The 22,319-nt window shown below is 49.5% G+C and overlaps 1 protein-coding gene across 1 annotated transcript in view; it reads left to right on the forward strand.

Annotated features, from left to right (window-relative positions):
* Positions 1–1,768: 1,768 nt before the first annotated feature.
* Positions 1,769–22,319, forward strand: part of Pus10 (Pseudouridine synthase 10) — a 192,568-nt gene continuing 172,017 nt past the window's right edge. The window contains exons 1-2 of the mRNA XM_070526860.1: positions 1,769–1,941; positions 4,149–4,268. The gene's annotated coding sequence lies outside the window, so the exon portion shown is untranslated. The remainder of the gene's footprint in view (positions 1,942–4,148; positions 4,269–22,319) is intronic.

Below are 22,319 nucleotides of genomic sequence, written 5' to 3' on the forward strand. Positions count from 1 at the left end.
GCGTCGCTATTGGCCTAATAGCATCACGTGGGCCCTCGCGCCGTGCATCACGGCCATTTTTGCTCGAGAAGCGTCTATGGAGTGGCGAAGAGCGCATGCTGCCGCCGTTGCTACGCTCGAGCAGTGTAGGCGGCGCCACGGCCGATGAGGGAGCTTGAAAGAGAGGAGAAACGAGGAGGAGTGAAGGCGGAGGAGGAGAGTGTCGCTACTTTACGAAGTTTAAGGGGCTTTACGTAGTGCACGCCGACCGCGCCCCTCGTGGTGGCCTTACTAAGCGCAGTGGGGAAGGCAGGCAACAGTCCGCCATTGTTTTCTGAGTCCTAGCTCGTACTTCGCTGTATGGGGCGAAATGAGCATGCACCCGTCGCACGTGTGTGGTGGTCAAACGCTCAAGGCTTGCCGAAAAACAACTGCTGCGCGGTTTGCGCTCAAACACATGCACGAACTTGCCGGCAACGCGGTTCTGAACCTTCTCAACGAGGTCTCGTGAGTCGGAACAGCGGCAGCAATAGATCGCCGCCGTTCGGTGGGAAATTTCTTCTTTTTGCTCGTTCTTTTGCCATATTGGTGTTCGTTGAGCTTGATCATGTTTGCACGGTTAAGCGGCGAAGTGCATCACTGTTGTCTAACAGATGCACGCAACACATTGGCGGAGACGATGTGTTTATGGACTTGACCGCGTGTATACGTGCAGTTATATAACTTGTTGAAAAGCGTTTCGGTTTGCCTCTATCACGTCCGTTTTGGTGAGTAACGCAGTGAAAATGCAAAAATAGAGGTCGTGGTGGCTGCAAGTAATGCAATACTTACAAAACTGTTGGCTGCGTTCTCGGGTACGCAGCTGGGGGGAGCGGTCGCCGAAAGCCCAGCGCGAACGTCAGCGTGGGAGTTTTGCCGTCGATTCCAGGGCGGGCGCATCATCATCATCATCATCATCATCAGCCTGGTTACGCCCACTGCAGGGCAAAGGCCTCTCTCATACTTCTCCAACAGCCCCGGTCATGTACTAATTGTGGCCATGCCGTCCCTTAACTTCTTAATCTCATCCGCCCACCTAACTTCCTGCCGCCCCCTGCTACGCTTCCCTTCCCTTAGAATCCAGTCCGTAACCCTTAATGACCATCGGTTATCTTCCCTCCTCATTACATGGCCTGCCCATGCCCATTTCTTTTTCTTGATTTCAACTAAGATGTCATTAACTCGCGTTTGTTCCCTCACCCAATCTTCTCTTTTCTTATTCCTTAACGTTACACCTATCATTCTTCTTTCCATAGCTCGTTGCGTCGTCCCCAATTTGAGGACGACACATGAGGGCGCCTCGTAACAAGCGTGAATTCATGTCGCTGTGTGAAAGAAAAATTCAAAAATATAGTTTTGGAAAAGCCATTTCCCTTTCAGTGAGAACCGAACCCTAACCTCCGCGTAAAGCGGGCGACGCTCTACGAATTGAACTAACGGGGGTTCAATCAGTGAGTGGACAGGGGAGCTATAGTTTCGGTATTGGCAATGAAGCATCACACTGGCAGCCATATTATTATTCAGCAACATTTGCATACGCATCTTTATCTTTCCAACTTACATAGTAATAAAGTGAAGAGATGGAATTATGTGCAGAAATAAAATGTGTTTTCGGCTATGTTGTTTTTTTGCCGTCGTATATCTTGATTTAGACGCTTCAGTTGTCGCGCCACAGGGCGGAGCTTTCGCTCTTATCACTTCGGCTTCCATTGTGTTCGTCGTGCTGTTGCCGCTTTTTATGCACGTTCGTACGTTTTCCCGTACGCTCCGCAGTTAAACATTTTATTTCTGTGCCCGCGAACGTTCTGACAATGTCGGAGAGACTGAGCAAAGGACAGCAGGCCGTGCTGCGCGGCTGTGTGGTGTGGCAACTCGGGCAGCAGCACAAATGCACAAATGTTTCCTTTTCCCAGCGGACGACAGGTGAGAACACTTTTTTTCTGCAGTTGTTATGAAGAAACAAGCGCAATCCTTATGAAAACAGCTGCAGGACTAAAGGAATAAGCTACCGCGGTTGCTCTCTCGTGAATGTCTTATTGATATGGCCCGCCGCATTCTCCTGCAGTGTCGTAAGAAACTGAAGCTACTTGTTGACAGTTGCTCATGAGCCGATTGAGGCTTGCTGACGCGCAGACGGAAATGTCGCTTCGGCTTAGGTTAGCGGTTTCTCTTCATTTTTGCCGCAAGTAGAAAACTTGCAATTTATATTTTTGAAGGTATTTGAATGCCTGCTGCACAAACTGTTTGCGCTGGACAGCGTTAGACAGGCCAGTTTTTTGTTGTAACATTACCACCTTTAAATGTTCGCGAACACTGCAGAAGCTGAAGAAACAATTATGTTGCAATAACGTTTCCGTATTGAATTACAGGTAGTTCGAGTTGCATGCCCGACGACCGAGGTGCGATTCACTTTTCAGCCTGTGCCTAGAAGGACAGAATTTCTTTTGTCGCTTCGTACCCGCAGTGGTTGCTTGCTGGCTATAGTGTTTGACTGCTAAGCGCGAGATCACAGGATCCAATCCAGGCCACGGCGGCCGCATCTCGAGGGGGGGGGGGGAAATGCGAAAACACCCGTGTACTTAGGTGGACGTTAAACAACCCTAGGTGGTACAAATTTCCAGAGTCCGCCACTATGGCGTGCCTCATAATCAGATCCCGGTTTTGGCATATAAAACCCCACAATTTAACGTAATTAATTTGGTCGCTTCTTCGTACTATAAATTTTAGTTTCGCTTTTAGTTCATGAACACTTTGAACATGATCACGCGGTATGTTGCCCATTTATCGCATCTGTGATATAGTGACATTATGCTAAATGGGGTGTCCTGGCGGGGCTAACTTGGGAACAGATGTAACAACGGCTACCGCCTCTGCGCGGACCACTTCACAAAAAGGGACTATGCCGACCCAGCTAATGGAAGACTGTTGTGGCCGACTGCGTCGACTATTGGAGTGGAAGAGCAGTCCCTGATCGATGATTGTTAGGAAAACAAGTTATTAATTCTTGCGAATGTGCGCTTCTGTAGTCCACTGTTTTCGTACAGAAACCAATTGACAGGAAAAGGCGCAGGTGCAACGAGCACAACGAACGCTATCTGTTCCACGTCGTCCGATACGGCGCCGGGTGCCATGTGACGTCACGCAGCGAAATTTGTTCCGCGGGCGCCGAGAAACCGCGCTCTCGCCAGTTTATCGCTTGCTCGTCTGCGGTGCGCGTTGTTCTCCATTATCGGCTGAACTAAAAAGCTGGACAGTTTTCGCTGAAGACGAGCGAATTCACGTTCGTAACAAACCGCGTTGCGCTCAGCGCTACAGCATAGGATACGGCGAGGCCAGTTGCAGGGCGCTGCCGTGTTCTCCCCAAATTTGGATGTCGCCTTGTAGCAGAAATTCTTCCGGAGCAAAAATTCCAATGCCCAGTTGCCCAGCAGCTTTAAACGATTGGAAGTTAGTGTTCCTCTTACAGGCACTTTGCAGAAAAATGAAGCTAAAGTAAATAAAACGACCAATTAACTAATATTTAATGATATAAAAAAATCTTTAATAGATAGAGAAAACTAGCTAAAAAAACTGATACCTAGTATTCTCCGCCAGCAATGTTTAACATGTTACCTGAATATGTAGCAGCACTAAACCTTGCAACTTTGCATATTAAATTTTAGAGGCATATCTTTAGTTGAAATCCCAAAACCTAATATAGTAATAAGTGACCTGCATGAATTGAAATTACTATTTTGCTAGCGTTGCTTGTTTTTCACTACTCCGAAGCATTCCGTGAGCATGCATGGCGTGCATATTTTTGGTGGGTGCAACGGAATGAACTAGAAGAGTCGCAAGATTTCAGTTCCTTATAATTGTTGACGAATAAGAAGTAGCAAATACAGGGGTCCAATGCAGAAAGAAGCTGTAACCAGCGTTTGTTTCAAGACAAGATGAACATCTTTTAACACTTTATGAGCACCTCGCATAAGAACTGGGTCTGCATTCAACTCGCCGTAATCTGCACACTTACTGCAAAAATGTTTTACACTGGCTGTTTACATGCATGTTGCTGCTGCTGCCTCGAACTATTGCATGTCATGTGAAATACATGTGAGCAACTGACGATCTATATTCTGCCTTTCTTATAGGCTCGAGCCAATGGTTAGTTTGCCGTGCTTCTTCGTTGCCTGGACCATCTGGCCTTGCTGCAGACGGCTGTGTGGAGGAGCGTTTGGCATCTTCGGCAGCATTCGGCCAGGAAAGACCGCGTAAGTACACCAGTTTTGCTGACCTTTTTTTTATGGATCTGTTAATTCAGTTAGCTATTTTTTTCTGGTAGCATAGGGGGCGCGAGCGTCGCTCCTGTCCGAGCATACGTGCCTTCGCATCGCTCCACAGGAAAGACCCGAATGCCAACTTATTCGACAAGGACCAGTCCTCAGACACGGCTCGGCTCCTCTAGAACATCATCCGAACATTCTGGCCAACTTCTGCTGTGATCGGACCAACGTACTGTGAGTTTCTGTGCTTTTGTCACGGACCTGGCAGGGCGCCCAGCTAGCCCTAACGGGTGGGAGAGTAGACCTACCGTCAAGTACGCCAAAGGCCCACACTCCTGCAGCAGCAATGGCCCCAAAATTCGTCACCGACGCTGATGGATGGACCACCCGAGTATCGAAACATTCCCAAGGTACGCAGCACGTTGCAACGCTCATTTTGCGTCCGCCAACTGGCCTTTTCCTACCTCAGTGGAGCCCACGAACGCTCCACGACGCGCTAAGCGTCTCAGCAGCCCTGACTGCTGCAGAGGCTCGCGCCGCTACAGTAGACATCAAAAAAGAAAAGAACTTGGCCATAATAACCAGTGATGACTCCTCGGCGACAGAAAAGATCCAACGCATTAACGAAACCACTCTTAATGGCAAAACTTACCCTGTCCACATCTATATCGCTTCGCCCCACAACTCGTGTAGAGGTGTGATCCACAACGTGGAATTGAACACCCCCACCGAAGAATTGATGCGTGAACTCAGAGCCCCAAATTATGAAATTATTGCGGCTCGTATGATGGGTAAAACAGCCACTGCCATCATAACTTTCAAGGGCTCGCATGTACCTCGCCAGGTCATCTTCGGCGGAGGTATATACCGCTGCGTCCCTCACCGACCCAAGGCGCAATTTTGCTCAACATGCTTTGCTATAGGACACCGATCAGACGTTTGTCGCGACAATGGAAAACAAAGGTGCAGAACATGTGGAAAGTCTGTCGGAGATCCTGTAGGGGATCATGACTGCAAACCAGGCTGTCCTAATTGTGGCAAGGACCACAAGGCCGATGACCCGACTTGTGAAGTGCGACGAGCCGCTGATAAAGCAGTCAGAGAAGCGGCCTACCTGAAGCGTTTGAAACAACGAAAGGACAACAAGCAAATGAAAACAGTCACCATCGCAAGCCGAAGCCCAAGCCCAAAACGCAACTCCGACAACACATCGAGAGACAGAAGTAGCTCCAGAAGCCGTCAGCCATCCAGGGGCCGCAGCCACTCCAGAGGCAGGAGCCGATCCAGGGGCCGCAGCCGATCTGGGGGACGCGGCCATTCCTGGGGCCGGGACCACTTCGGGGGCCAAAGCCAGTCCGGCAGCAGAGGCCGTTCCGGGAGCGGCGGCCAGTCCGGAGACTTCAACCGGCCCAGAGGTGGCAGCCAGTCTCCGGATCACAACCATTCCCGAGGTCAACAAGACGAGCAACCCGCCAACCAGCGAAACGTGAGTCAGTCACCCGGCACGTCCCCTTTCCCCCCCGCGACCTATGCATATCAAGTTCAAACACGAGCTCAAAAAGTAGCCAAAGATTATAAGAACGCTCTACTTCAAACCCGCAGACCTAATCAAATGTCAATACTATCGTCACAATCACTAGAGCCTACCGAAGACATGGACATGCAAGCAGAGGCACACGCACCTGAAGCTACACCATTGGGTGATATAGTGCAACCCTTAGTACAGGAAGTAGAACCAGCGTCACTGCAACCGGCAGTGAAAAAGGCAAGATACCACACAACAGCCCTACAACACCTTGAAGCAGATTTTAAACAACTAAGGGACGAAATGAAAGAAATGCAAACCAGTCTAGAGGCCAAGATAGCTCAACAGGTTGCTGCTCAAGTTGAGGAGGCGCTAAAAACATACACTCAACAAATAATGAGCCAAATGCGCTCCCTGTTCAACGAGCTCCTCAGCAGCCAGGCAGAGGCGATGGTCTCTACACAAGTGCAGGCTGCGATGGTCGCATTACCGCGCCAGGAAGAGTGCGAACGACCCAAAGCACGTCGATCTACCAGCGTAACGCGACCCACTCCTTACCCTACAGCGGGCGCCCCGCAAAATCATCAGTAGAACAATGGCGACTAATCTGGTGGTGTGGCAGTGGAACTGTAGAGGGATTGCTCGAAAACGGGGCCTTCTCACGCAGTACATTGCCGCTCAAGATCGTCGACCCGACATCCTCCTACTCCAGGAAACTAACCAAACACCTCATCTTGCAGGCTATACGACGTATAGCCATAATTCGACACTGGCCATTCTCATTCGTAAAGATATAGCGGCAGATGTTGTCCACAGCACGGAACAGAGCCTCACTGTACGCGTCTTTCCAACTAAAATTGTCAAGAGCAAGGCACAGCCCCACTTATTCATCACGAATGTTTATAGCCCGCCAAAACAGAAAGTAGACTTCTTCAAGGAGGTTGCGAATCTGCGGCCAACGAAGTATTTTGATCATCTAATAGCAGGCGACTTCAACGCGCCACACACTTCATGGGGATACACAAAAAACTCCTCCAAAGGATCCGCCCTACTATACCATATGCAACAGGCCCAGCTAACTCTCCTTAACGAGGCCGACTCCCCGACGCGGCACGGCAACTCCGTCGAAAGGGATACCACGCCCGATCTCGCCTTCATTAAAGGACGACTGTCAGCGCAATGGGTTAACACGCACGATACTTTAACAAGTGACCACACTGTCATACAGATATTTCTGCAAATCAAAGGATTCCCAAAACGCCAGCGCAAGCATCGCCTCACGGATTGGATTGAGTTCCGCAAGACACATGTAGGAGACTTCCAAAACTTGCACTTGAAAGATTGGGTAGAGATGGTCAGGCAACGAATCCAGTCACACACGAAGGAAATAATAGAGAAGTGGGAGCAACCAAGCACGGACAAGCATCTTCTTCATCTCTGGGAGGCACGACATGCCCTCATTAAGAGATGGAAAAGAAATAAGCTCAATCGAAAACTACGCTCACGCATCAACACGCTCAACGAGCAGATCATCCACTACACTGAACATCTCACTCGTGAGCAGTGGTACGATACGTGCAACAAGCTCAATGACACATTGAATATGAGCTCCACGTGGAATCTCATCCGATCACTCATTGACCCCACCCAGACAAAGACGGAAACGTCCCACAAGATGCGAAAGCTGCTCGAAACATTTGAGCACACCGACGACCTATTCAACGAGCTTATAACAACACACATTGCGGATCCAGCGCAACCACAGTATGCCGACTACAAAGGCGCAGAGCCAGAAAATGACGGTCTCACCGGCCCAATCACATTAGCGGAGCTACAGCGTGCCTTAGCAGAAGCAAAGCCGAATAAAGCGCCAGGACCAGACCAAATTACGACAACACAGCTCCGCAACCTTACAGAAGCCGATCATGCATTCTTACTTCAGCAAATTAACAATGTGTGGGACACGGGCAGCTTGCCAGAAGAGTGGAAGACAGCCAGCATAATTTTCATTCCGAAGCCTGGCAAGCCCCAAGCTATATCCAATCTGCGTCCAATATCGCTAACATCATGCGTGGGTAAGCTAATGGAGCGCATCGTGCTTAACAGACTTCTTAGTCATCTTGAACAATCACAACACCTACCCCATAATTTGATTGGATACAGACATCACTTATCTACTCAAGACGTCCTGCTGCAGCTACACGAAGAAATCACGAAGGAAACCAGCAGCGCTCAACTTAAAGCTATTCTTGCCATAGACCTCAAGAAAGCTTTTGACTATGTTGACCACGATGCTATGCTGCAAGAGCTCGAAGCTACTGGCTGCGGAACTAAGCTTTATAACTATATTAGGGACTTCTTACGGAGTCGCACGTACACGCTACGAGTAGGCGACATCATCTCACAACAGTATCCCCATCCGCAGAGAGGTATCCCGCAGGGTTCCGTGATCTCGCCCACACTCTTTAATCTTGCCATGTGCGTAGTCCATAGAGCACTACGAGACATCCCTGACATCAAATATGCGATCTACGCAGATGACATCACCATCTGGATCAGCACGGGTTCGCCAGGGCATATCCAAGAAACTCTCCAACAGGCTATGAACAGGGTGCATGAGTCTGCTCAAACTATTGGCCTTAGATGTGCGCCGGAAAAATCTGAGTTGCTACTGGTCCATCACAAAAGATGGAGACCGCCCACCATACAAATTGTAAACGAAGGCGTGCCGATTTCCCAACCAAAATGTATTAAGATTCTCGGTCTCCATATCCAGAAAGATGGAGGTCCCGCTGCGACGGTGCATCACCTGCTCAGGCAAGGAGAACAGGTGCTGCACATGATGCGTAGGGTCTCCAACCGAGCAAATGGAGTTAAAGAGGCAGATATGCTTCAACTAAGAAACGCACTAATTATGTCGCGCCTGCGCTATCACCTGCCCTATACCAATCTCCGTCAGCAAGATATCAATCGCCTTGATGCGCTCATCCGCAAGGCGACAAAGCTGGCCATCGGCATCCCGTTTAGTGCCAGCACTAAGCTCCTCCTTGACATCGGTTGCCATAACACGGTGGCGGAACTAATCAGCATTCATCGTCGTCGCCAAGAACTGCGTTTGCAGCGCACGTGTCAAGGCACGCACATCCTCCATAGTATCGGTCATCATCCAGAAGCTGCGCCCCTTCTGAACACGTGCCCACTACCACCGAAACAACGCGAACTCCTAACCATAGCTCCACTGCCACGCCATATGAATCCAGAACGAGGCAAGGAGAGGCGACGACAGCGAGTTGCCTACTTTAAGAGGTACACGGCAAGACACCCTGACGGCATATACTTCTACACTGATGCTAGCGTTGGTGCACGGGGCTCCGCTATAGCAGTCGTGAATAACGACCTGCAAACTGTACATACTGAGTTACTCCCAGAGACAGATCCGACCATAGCGGAACTGACAGCCATCGCAACCGCGATCAAACACACGCCCCTTAGTAACTCAGCCTACCCAAGAATCATATTTACCGACTCCATGGCGGCTTGCAGGAAATTGTTGCACAACGATCTCCCGGCCCACATTTCGACATTTATTCAAGAGCACCTTCAGGGTCCTCTGGAAATAATCTGGATACCTGGTCATGACGGACTGCCGGGAAATGAAAGAGCTAATCAGCTCGCCTGCGAGACTTTGAACCAGGCACCCTGCATTCCGCGACCAGCCCAGACAAAAAGGTGGGCTCCCCTGCTTCTGCGGCCATATCAAGAGGCAAGACGCAAGTTCCCCAAGCTCAGCAAAGTGCTCACCCGTGAACAGGGTGTACTGATTCGTCAGGCTCAGACAGAAACACTCCCTACACCAGCGCGAATGCACCTCCTCCGTGGTCTCTTACCTGAAGATCCCCCACCCTGCCGATATTGTGGAGAACACCCGAACACATCCCATATCCTCTGGTCCTGTGGACCACCCCCACCTCCCCTTCCTGCCCCCACAAATCTTTCCCCTAAACCCCATGCCGGGTGGCTGACAGAAGCAGCCAGCGCCGACGACCAACGGTACCTTGCGGCGTTTATCAGTGCTGCACTGAAGAATGCCGCAAGCGAGGCTCTGGACTGAGGGCCTTTCCACCATACCAACCAACATGAAAATAAAGTTTTTTCTCTCTGGTAGCATAAAACAGAGGCTCCTGTCTCCTTACTCCTTTCGCGCACACTTGAATAAATAAACCCTTCAATTTATTTCAATGTAATTTAAATAACTGGTAACAAAATGCAAATGAGAAGGAACCACCAATAAAAAACAAATACCTCATTTAGCTATTTGCTCTCACAACAAACCAACATGAACCGTAATACGTCTTCTTCGGTTTGGTGGGATCGACACACCTATACATTTGAAATCACTGGAAGAAACATCACCCAAATTCTTTATTAACGTTGCAACCAATCAAGTGACGTCAGCCCGTCTCATGCACACATTCGATCCTCAAAACGTAGTCGCGCAACTGTTGTCGTCAATTGTCTGGCTCTTTCACTGAAGCTGCCGTACGTTAATTCCTGGCTGAAGTTTAATTCATGGTGCTCAGGGGGTCCCAGTGCGGTTCGGCTTCGCAAGCCCCAGGTTGTAGACGCTGTCGCTTGTTTGCACCAAGATGACGGAGTAGGTGATGATAGATCCAGCCAGCTGCAATAAACATGAATGCGGCAATCAATGTGTCGAACTAATCGCGAAACAAAAAAAAAGAAAACTGTACCGGAACTGGTATTTTGGCCAGAACTGAACCCATATTAGAATGCACGCCTGAACCCGAACCAACCCTGAACCTAACAAAAGGTAATAACGGTTACGGGTTTGGCACCACACGGTTCAAACATATATATGGTGACAACGAGGTGCATAGTAGATTCGTAATCTTCCGGGAATAATTGGGCAGTTTCACCAGAAGACGATGTATTGAAAGCGATAGCAAGGTTTAGCGTTGTGCTGAAGGTGCCAGAACGCTGGGGCGATAAGAGCACCACGCCAGCGGAATTGAACGCGTCGCAAACATTTGGTACACCTTTAACGCGACAGTGCTAAGGAGCACGTGTCGCGGAAAAGCCGGTGTCGTCGGCGGCGTTGGCCGTGAGCGAAGAATTCTGGAAGGCAATTCATAAATAAGAACAACTTGCAAGATTGGCTGGGTGGGAATCGAACCAGCGTCCCCGGAGTGTGAGACAGAGACGTTGCCACTCAGGCATGAGTTCGATGGTTCAAAACCGGATAAAAGCGCCTCTAGTGAATGCGGTGTTGCCTTAGAAACGTGCCGTAGAAAGTTATACTGCGATGTATATCGGTAATTATGAGCATGTAAATTACAGAAGTCGCAGTTAAACGAGTAGCGAAGTACGTTTTGGCTACATTTCCTCTGCGCTCGGCGCGCACGCAGAGCCATCTTGCGGCAAACACAGAAGACCCCCTCCTCGCAATGTACGGCGCTGCCCCGAAAGGTGGCGCGCCACTCACTCGCTTCTCCCTTTCGTCTCGTTTGAGCGCATTGGGACTGTGCGGGGACCGGGGCGAGGATACCTCAATACCCTTGTGTTTAATAAGTTTTTTAGGCATTTTTCAGTGCCCAGTGATAGAAGAAATGGATTATACTTAGCTTAGCGCTTAGTGTGCTGTCCTCATAGACTATACCCGGTGACAACTTTCCGTGGCAGCGCAGCCAAAGCTATGGAGCCGAAGCGCGCATTCTTTTTTTACTGCGCATCTGCATGCAGTCCGCGAATGTAAGCATCTGGGAGCTACGTAACGTAAACCAAACAGAACTGATTATACTTTTGATTTTCAGAGCGCAGTAAGGCGCGCGTTCCTGCGTTGACCGTCGGCGTGCCTCGACGGCGTAACCGAGTGAAAGAGCACTGCGACAGGTGAGAGAGAACGTGGAGCGCAGCGGGGGGGGGGGGATACGGCGAGAGCGAAGAGAGCGTGAGGAGGAAATCGTAGGAGGAGGGTGCAGCGGAAGCGTTTGGAGGAAAGCGGAGGAGGCCGCCTTGAAGCACCTCCAGATGGCGCTCGTGTCCGCTCCTCCGCTGCAGCGGCCGTGCGGGGGAAAGAAAAGAACCAGAAAGCTCGCCTTCGTGCATAGCGTTTGCCAAAAGCGTTTCGCGGTAAAGATTACAGTTGCGTGAGCTGCAGTTGCCGAGAAACGGCAACAGTGTGGCTGGTCTGCATATAGCATCGCGCCTCCTTGCTCTGCCAGTCGGTGCGGCGACCGGCTCGATGCCTCAGTATATTGCGAAATGAAAACACGTATGCACCTACGCTCATATTTCGCATTAGGGAGTGTCGTAATCGCCCGCGATTTCTTGTTCAAAATTTATTTCGTAACAAATAAAAAGCTTGCTTTGGAAAATGATATCCGTTTCTTGCTCTTCATAGTTTTCTGTCTTTGTGGTGTCCATGTCTAGTTTTCCTGGTCCTGAAAACCGTGGAGTTTCCTTTGTTTGGAACTCTATGCTGTAAACGACCAGCAAAAATTTGGACGACGCTTAAGCGTCGCCTTTAAGAGTGGAACACAATAGCATTGAAAGATCTATGACTGCTTCTCACGACTACCGGTAACTTCAACTTGTGCAACTGCAATGTTTACCGGGAAACAGTGGCGGCGAATACTATGCACGAGGGCGAGCTTCCCAGTAGAGACGCGGCCACTTGCGTGGGCCGATCCCGGAGGTAGTCCACAGCCGCGCCAACAAATTACATAATTTTGAGGTTTCTGTTATTCTTCCGTACTTCTATTATTTCAGTCTGAGCAGATATAGCATAAAAGGCACGCGCTGCAGGTGTTTGGCTTCGTGACATTTGCTTGTGGGCTGTCATTCTCAAAATTACGAGGAACTTCTTCGTCAAGAATGTAAGACAAGGTATGAACAACTTCAGTGATAGAATGGTGTGGCAATATAACCCGCATATACCGCACGTCGTATAGCAATGCGTGGCATAGACATACACGTAAATATTGTATTGTATTGTATTGGGTTTTATGGCGCATAAGCAACTTAGGCTATCATGCGCCAAACACATGGTATAACTTATTTCGAAAATTGGGTATCCTTAGCGAGGTCCTTGTCCAGACAAGGACTCTGAGGAGCCCAACAATCCAATTGAAGACCTCACCCTTCTTCTCAGGAATGAGAAAATGGGTGAGGTGCATCATAAGATGCGCGTAAAAAACGGGTAATAAATTTTAGAATTAGTAGTTCTGTGATATGTTATATTGCGTTTAGGATCGCTGCGTCTTTCAAAGAACTAAAAAACAGATGAAGTTTCTACTAGTGGGTTATCTCCTAAAAGCAGACTATACATTATACATTACATATACATATACATATACATACATATACATATACATTATACATTATACATTATAAGATTATACACGTAAATATATAAGAGGATTTTCGCTTGAGGGGACGCCGACACCGGACTTCCTGCGACACGGGTCCCTTAACGCGATAGCGTCAAGGCGTCGGTACTACTTGGCGTAGTAACACAAGAGCACAGGCTGTGTGCATGCGCGTGCGCGTAGGTTTCACTGTGCTGCCACAGAAAGTTCGGCCTTATATGTACACAGCTGCTCAGTGCGTACGCTAACGTGTGCGCAGAGAACGCTGATGCCAGCAGCGGAAGCCAGAACGCTGCCCTGCATCCGGCCGAGCTGACTGAGCGGCATCGTTGCTTGGCATCGTTGCTTTTTGCAGGCAAACGAGCTGCGCGTCTCTGGAGACTTAATTTCCCAAGCGTGGGCTACGCATGCACGTTGACACTGAGACAGCACAACGTCGCCAACGGCGACGGCACGAACGCCTATCACAGCAAACAGCGCCAAAAATGGCGGGAAAAGTGCGCGCAAGCCTGTGCTAGCGAACACCTTGCTATGTGTCACGTTAGTGGTACTAGAATAATGCAAAACTCTGTTATAAAAGAGCGGCTATACCACGTTTGGCGGTCGGTCGCAATTTGTGACGTGTAGCCTCTGCCTTAAGGGGGTATGAGTCATTGCTTACGGGGGTATGAGCTATTGCATCTTTGCTTGCTTAAGGGGGTATGAGCCATTGCTGATGATATTTTTTTACCAGTCGACTAGACGCCGCGCTCATACCCCCGTAAGCAAACGAAAAATGCAATGGCTCATACCCCCTTGAGGCAGCGTCTACAAGCGCTCAGCAGAGTGAAGCGAACCAGTGCGTACATTCACTGAAATCCCCAATGCAGCACACAGAACAGCATACGCTTCAATAAAGAACAAGAAAAAACATCCGAACTGCCAACGCAGCATTGCATACCCCCCTCGGAAGTACGCTACAACCGAGGACGCTCATCAAGCGAGAAACGAGGTGCGACGTGCGAAGTGACGGAAGCAAGGCGTTCGACCGCGAGTGCTGCTTTCCCCTGCGGAGAGAATGCAACGTAAAGTCGAGGTAAAGTCGAGGAGAAACGTCGTTGGCGTGTGTCTCACCCCGCTATGCGAGCGCACGAAACCGCAGCTAAGCGCCGAAAACGAGTCGAAGAAGCCGAACTGCGAAAGCAGCAACGCGTCGATGCGACACGACAACGTGGAGAGGAGGCCGAAGCTCGCAGACAGCGGCTTGCCACACGTGTACTTCACACTGTGGCTCGTTGTGCCTTGCAGGAAGTCTGACCCCTCCGATCGTACAACTTAATGCGTTACCAAGTGTTGCAACAGGCTTTCGCCTTCACGTGTTACAGGAGTGTAACATGCTGCCGGACTTCGTTTAGCCTACCTGTAGCATTTAGTGGCATTCCTATTTGTTTGTGAGACAATTTGAAGCGAGCGCTGTGAGGTATGCAAGGATGGAAGCATGTATCGTTACGAACGTCCCTCAAAAAATTGTGCTTGTCGGAGATCTCCAGTCATTCCGCTTAAAATATCGCACGACGTGTACCGAGCTTTGTTTTGTGCGCGTGCTACAAACTTATGTTTTCTTTAGTTCACATAAAAAACTTTAAGTAATCTTTTACACAAGCTGTCTTTTTATTATTATTTGCACTTTCGCGATGGCTACGCACTTTAGCCAAATGCTATATATTTGGTAAGTGTTGTCACTATTTTATTCACTACGTTCAATCCCATTCAATCTTACCGCCGAACTCGTAATATTCTTTTTTTATTTGGAGAGACCGGATGCATGGTAATAGTGGAACCTAGCGATCTACCCCAAAGTGCTTGCTGTGAGGCAAATAATGCCTCGCAATAAATATAAATGCATAAAGACGTCTTACGGACACAAGGAGTGGCATATTGAGTCTGAAGTAATTTCCCCCAGTAAGGAACATTTCTTCGGGATCGATGGAATTGTAGAGGAATGCAACCTGCGTTGATCATAAGAAATATTCGTTACCGTTATCATTTTTGCGTTTACGAACAATTATTTCATAGTTATTCATAGCACACTGATGTATCAAGCAGGCCCTTTACTTTTTTTTGCGGCACATTAACCATGAAAAGAGGGCCACTTTTTGGCCCAAATTTTCATTAAGTAAAAAACTACAACAAAAACGTAACTCTGATCTCACCTGTCCGCAACGCGCTGGGGGCTCACGGTACATAGACACTTTCATTAGGCATTCCTTCAGCTCTCGCACCTTGAGAAGCAACAAAACAATGGCTATATGCAATAAACACAACAATACCGTGTACACAAAAAAGTACAACACAGCATATACCGAATTGGTTGCTGCGCACAAGTTGATAACGATGAAACGGTATACGCGCAGGCGTACGAACTGCAAATTGTAGACGTCAGAGAGACAGAGAGAGAATTTCCACTGCACTGCAATCTAAACCAACTTACGACGCAGCGTGAGCAATATTTTCAGCACAAAATCACAGGTGTCGTGTGTTGTGCGTTTTTTGTCCTTGCGCGAATCTTGGAGGCCACTGTATAATGCGCGCGATGATCGCACCTCTTTTACACAAACTTCCACGCTGTGCCGACGATGCACCGATAACAATATTGGGGACAGTGATGGTGACGACAAAGTCCAGGCGGTTGAACGTAGGGCCCCACTCTTCTTGCTGTCGGCAGCGCCGGAGAATAGTTCGGCTTAGTTTGGATCAATCAGGGTTTTCCGCGAAAGAGTCGTGTACCGTTTGAAGGATTTAGACTGGCGAGAGTCAACGTGTTAAAAATTACGCAGGCAGCTGCCGGACAAGTGGCGGCGGAACACTTCGGAGTAATCTTGACTTATAGCTTTAGGGTTGGTTAACCCTCAGCCAAAGCACGGTAGGCGAACAGTTTCGCATTTCCTCTCCCCCGAAATTCGGCTGCATTGGCGATGTGGAAAGTATTTGCACACGCACATGCTCCTGGACCGTAGGCGTGCGTACAAAGGCTCCCTAAATACGGCCGTGAATCGAATTTCCGCCATCTTGGGTTCGGCAGCAGAACGCCATATCTCGCTGTCTGCTTAGGAAAGAACAAATGCCAGAACCCGCAGTCGGTGGCAACCTAAGAATTCCGTCTTTCTACTACGGGAGTGATGGCAAGGCTTATGGCTATTGAGTTCAAGATTAGGGACAGTAACCGGCCAGCTTCTGTCACCAGCAAGGCTACACCTCATGATCCCGCACTCATACCCGAGCTCTAAGTGCCCGGCATGCATGGCCAGAGGTACGGCCGAACATCTTCTGTGGAGCTGCTCTGCCTCTGACAAGGTCCGAGCAAGGACACTACACTTCCTGGACGGGAACCAACCTGCCACGCTGCAAGAGTGGCTCGACCCGTCATCGCAAATCGGGCCCAAGGACTCACTCCAGCTTTGGCGTACTTTTCTGGACTTCTTCAGGGAAAAGGAAGGGCCTGGCCGCCTCTTTGCAGAGCCGACCTCGGGACCCCTCCACCTCGAGGAAGAAGATAGCACCGGTCCCCCTCCCCCATAGTGCACCCTTTTTTCTGCCGCTAGGCTTCGCCTGTTAAATGCAGAAATAAAGACGTTTAAAAAAAAGAATTCCGTACGGCCTCTGCCCCTGAAACCACAGAACGCCTGGCCGCTTTGCCTTTGCGTTCCAAATCGCATAGTTCGCGACAGACGCCGACATTGAAAGCAAGTTCGTCTGCGTCGTGACATCGCCGAAACGGGCAAACGCAAGTGGCCAGTGCAACTGTACGAATTCTCTTCAAGCTGGAAAGCCGTGTATTCTTCCACACATCCAATTTCATCACCTCATCTCAAGTCTCTTCCAGTGGGTATTGCATAAGGAGTGGGTCAACATTGCGCACCGTGATGTCAGTAGGTCAGAAACGTGATCACTACACTCTTGCCAACCTGCCCTGACGGAGAGAAGAACCCGCTGCTATATCTGTATATCTGTGCTCACAATAACGTCCGAAAGCCTGCGACGCGAAATTGATATGAGATAGGCGAGCCCACTCACCTCGTTGAACATATGCTGACTCACCAGCGCCACCCCGGCGAAATCGATGGCAGAGTAGAGGCAGCTCGTCATGGCCAGCATGAGCTGGTTCATGGGAACGGCTTCGTCGAACAAAGAGTACATGCATATGCACGTGTTGATCAGGATGGCGGTCGCGGACGCCATGATGGAAAACTGCCACGTGGCGTTGATCGTGCGCTTCAGGTTCTCGATGGAGCACAGGTTGACCCTCACTGCCCGCAGGTCGTGGTCGTCGGCCCCCGGGAGTTTGGCGACGGCGAATCCGCGACCGGTCTCGAGTGCTGCCTCGAGAGCGTCGCGTTGGTGGCGTACGTAGGACACCAGGACTTCGCAGCACGGCCTCAGCACGACGAAGTGCAGCACTTCGTAGACTAAGAACAGCAAGTTGGAGAGCAGGATTCCGGCCTTGAGCGCGAACTCGAGGAACTGGCTGCCCCCGATGTCGACCGCCCGCATGTTCGCGTTGGCGTTGAACACGTTGTTTGCGACAGAGGCGACCACGAAGAGGAACCTGCGTTAGACGTGCTTTCTTAAAGGGCACCGAGTGAAGAAAGAAGGAAAAATGGGATCTACAGATTCTCCACTTTATGGAGTTAAAGTGACACTTGACACTTGACAGCGAGAAGCGGTGGGCTAGAGAGGAATTTTTTAGCCCACATTCATTTGTTCAAAAGTTGTCTTTGATTACATCCTGTTTATTGGCAAAGCTAATCCAGACAGAATGACAACTGCTTACATACGTCGTCCCTTTTTTTTTGTCGTGTAATATTATTTGTTATTTTGTTGTTTTTTGCTCACCACCACCACCACTGAAAACAAAAGAATCTGCGGTGTCACCTTCTGTCTCACTATAAAAACTATAGCCTGCTGTTTTGCACATTTTCACTTCCCTAGTCGTGTCGTCAACTTACTTTAGCGACCCGCCGTGGTTGCTTAGTGGATATGGTGTTGGGCTGCTGATCACGAGGTCGCGGGATCGAATCCCGGCCATGGCGGCCGCATTTCGATGGGGGCGAAATGCGAAAAACACCCGTGTACTTAGATTTAGGTGCACGTTAAAGAACCCCAGGGGGTCGAAATTTCCGGAGTCCTCCGCTACGGCGTGCCTCATAATCAGAAAGTGGTTTTGGCACGTAAAACCCCATAATTCAAATTTTTTAACTTACTTTAGCGTGCATCGTTACGTTCCTCACCCGTAACAGAGAACCATAAAAAGTGGCCGTTTCCCTGACGAAGGTGAGCCTCTTTGTCAGAGCAAGAGCTGAGGCGACCGCATGCTCAGCGTTGATCGTTTCAATGAAGTTTCCCCCTGGCAAATTCTTTGTCTTGTCTGGATTTCTGCATGGATGGATCACGTGTAAGGCGTTCAACGACAATTCTGCAGGTCTAACGTGACCCTGTTTCTGTTCTTGCAGAAACGCGAGTGCCATTTGTGTTCTTATGCAACGGTGTCAGAGGATTTTTTTGATAAGCTACCCTCGCAGGCGGTACAATGTGCCGATCCCGAACGCGGTTTTGGTTATAGATGCACACTGACTGCAGGGTGATGACGGATGATGTCACTAGCGAGCTAATTTGCCAGACACTCCAGCACAAATTTTCGCAAATGTGACAGCGACAACTTGCGTTACTGCCCAAAACCGCTTCAATTGTAAATGCTTTTCTTTTACCTTCCAGTTTGTGACTTTAAGAGAGAGAGAAAATGATAAAAGAAAGGCAGGGAGGTTAACCAGGACTGAGCCCGGTTGGCTACCCTACACTGGGGAAAGGGAAAGGGGGACGGAAAGATGAAAAGAAGAGAAAGTACACTGGAGATATCAGTCGGTCACTCAGTCCGAATCACAGGCGCTCACTCAATCCGGTCGGTTTCAAATATCGCAGCAGCGCTTTTGTGGCCTTTTGTAGCTGCGATATGCGAGGCCATGGTCCCAAGATCTTCTTCAAGGTGAACGGCTTCCCATCTAGCTGATTGAGAGCTGTGCAGAGGTCTTGCCTTTCGTTTTCATGGACACTAAAGTCAAGTATTAGGTGAATGTGGACTGTTAAGTGTAAACTCCATGCAAGCGATCTTGCGCGCAGCAGCAACAAGCGATGTGATAGAGATGGCTGTCGCGTCACCTACAAGTCGTACCCCATGCGAGCGACGGTTTTGAGCTATGTCGGCCCGATGTTGCCGTGTGAGGGCAGCAGCATACGCGCCGGAACTAGCGCGACGCGTCCTTTAGTAATTTGAGTTGGCGTATTTTACTGTAAAAAGCAGTATAAAATATTTCTGAAGGCCTTGCAGTAGGTTTCTATTCTGACACGTATAAAATTCAATAGTTTGCTCGTTCCGTGCGATAATCGGTAGTATTTGAGTTATGTACATCCAGTTCCGGCTTCGCGCTATGGACTAGTCGCTCGTAGCACTTCCGGGCGACGAGCGACGATTTCTAGATTTCCAGAACCGAGCCATCCGTTCAAGCGACGGCCCGTTTTGTCGCTCGAAGCCGTCGCTCGTCGCCGTCGCGCACAAAATCGCTCTCATGCGGTTTAGCCTTTAAAATGCCATTCCAGAAACCTCGCAGTGCTTCCTTCGCGCCAAGCAAGAACTTAGTTTGAGAGAAAATCGCGTCTCAAGGTTATGCACACCTTTAGCGCAGCTCAAAACCTCCCGCCCCCGGCCCAGGGAGTGGTGACGTCACATACGGCATCCCCGCCTCACTGCCGTCGGTGAGTAAAACGACGCCCGACAGACGGCGTTACGGTTTCTTGCGCAAAACGCTAACGCGCGGCCATGGAGAAACCGAGCCAAGACAGAGCGTTGGATTAGCCGCAGCGGCTGCTTTTGGTCCAGTGGCATGGACCGTTCGGCCATCCCGCGGCACAACACAGACGTCAAATTCTCGGCTATTTGTAGTTTGTGTAAGCCTCGTGAGCCAGCAAGACGAGATACGCGATAACGAAACTGCTGAAACGCGAAACGGTGGGCGGTGCAAAAACGAGCGTGAACGAAACTTTTCGACCGTACGTGTCGTTGTCAAGGGTAACCTCAATTAGATATTCTTTCTACACATCGAATAGAACTGGACAAGTAGCACCTTCTTCCTTGTTATAATACATTGCAATTATCTTTTTATTAAGCGTGGCTTGGTACTAGTGACAGAAATGTAATGAGAAGTGCCTACGTTATCGGGCCAGTACCTGAATGCCCCGGTTGAGTCGCAAATCGTGTACTACACTCACCGCAATTTCTCGGTTACTAAAATATTGTTCGCGATAATACTGACGCCTGAGGCGTTCTCAAGCATTACTCTATCACTTTAGCTTGACCTAATATTTGCTTTTAGTGTCCCTTTTAAAAGCGTTTCCTTACCCACACACTGTTTAATTTGTAAACTGCTGCCGGTGCCGATAGTTGTGCATATTTTCTTTTTCTTTGCGTATTGGGTAAAATCAGATTTTACTGCCATTATGTCGCCTAATCTGTTTTATTCTGTTACCTTTTTTCATTATCATTCGCTGTATGTAGCTTTTACGTTTCGGACGGCCAGTCCCCTCGTGTAGGCCATACTTTGAGATCAAAACAACAACAACAACAACAACAACAACAACTACTACTACTACTACTACTACTACTACTACTACTACTACTACTACTACTACTACTACTACTACTACTACTACTACTACTACTACTACTACTACTACTACTACTACTACTACTACTACTACTACTACTACTACTACTACGACTACTACTGCTACTACAGCCCCGACCATACCCGCCCCTGTACGTTGCTTTGCCCTTGCGAATGACCCGATCACCGGGCTCAGGCGCGTCGCGATGTGTGCTCCTTGCACCGATAGTTGAGGCCGTATGGACAGCGAAATCAAAACGTACCTGAGAAGGTACGAGGTCCGGGACCTGTACCGGTGGTGCTCCCGCTTGAACCCCGTCCTCTGCTCGTATTCGGCCGACTTCCTGAAGAACTCGACCATGCTCCCGGTGCCGAACACGGCCGTCGCTACGTTAACGGCCACTCTCACGGCCATCACGGACAGTGTGACGAAGACCAGGGGCTTCGTGAAGGAGCGCACGCTGAAGAAGTAGCGCACCATATTGGCCGCGAGTACGGCGAGTTTGACCGCGGTCAAGTAGAGCAGGCAGGCGAGCGAGTACAGGGTGTACCACGTCCTCCACGCGACGCGCACCTCTTGCGCGCGTCGGGACTGCAGGCCCTGCAGGAAGAACAGGCCCGCGGCCCGGCATATCCAGCCGTACGGCTTGAAGTGAGCAGCCATCACGCTCGCCATGACGAAGCCGACGAAGGGACCGGGTCCTCGTATAGCGCTGAAACCTGGAGGCTTTCGAAATGGGTTCTACTTAAATTGAGGAGGACGCAACGAACTATGAAAAAAAGAATGATGGGTGTAACCTTAAAGGGGGGATAAGAAGAGAGCATATTGGGCGAGGGTACAAACGCGAGTTAGTGACATCTTAGTTGAAATCAAGAAAAATAAATGGGCATGGGCACGGAATGTAATGAGGAGGGAAGATAACCGATGGTCATTAAGGGTTACGGACTGGATTCCAAGGGAAGGGAAGCGTAGCAGGGGGTCCGCAGAAAGTTAGGTAGGCGGATGAGATTAAGAAATATGCAGGGACAACATGGCCACAATTAGCACATGGCCGGGGTAGTTGGAGAAGTATGGGAGAGGCCTTTGCCCTGCAGTGGGCGTAGCCATTATTATGATGATGATAGCGCTGAAGTTCAGCGAGGGAGTGGCACGTTTAGGAAGTAGCACAGTAAAAAGACCCTTTCCGATGCACCAAATATCTAGTTCGTGCGAATCAAAGCTTGGGCAAGTTGATCTTAAGATGACTGTAGAAATGGTACTCGGGCGCAGGAGACCATACACGGACCCAGGGAAGAACAGACTTGTTGTCTTGGAGTGTAATGGTCGACTGGGTAATATAACGGGCACGAATGCACCAGACACGTCGCTTTAATCAGCCATTGCTGTGCTTACAGGGTTGACACCTGCGTACATATATTTCATTAGGTAAGACGG

The sequence above is a fragment of the Dermacentor albipictus genome, chromosome 10 (genome assembly GCF_038994185.2).
Source record: "Dermacentor albipictus isolate Rhodes 1998 colony chromosome 10, USDA_Dalb.pri_finalv2, whole genome shotgun sequence".
Taxonomy (NCBI): Eukaryota; Metazoa; Arthropoda; class Arachnida; order Ixodida; family Ixodidae; genus Dermacentor; species Dermacentor albipictus.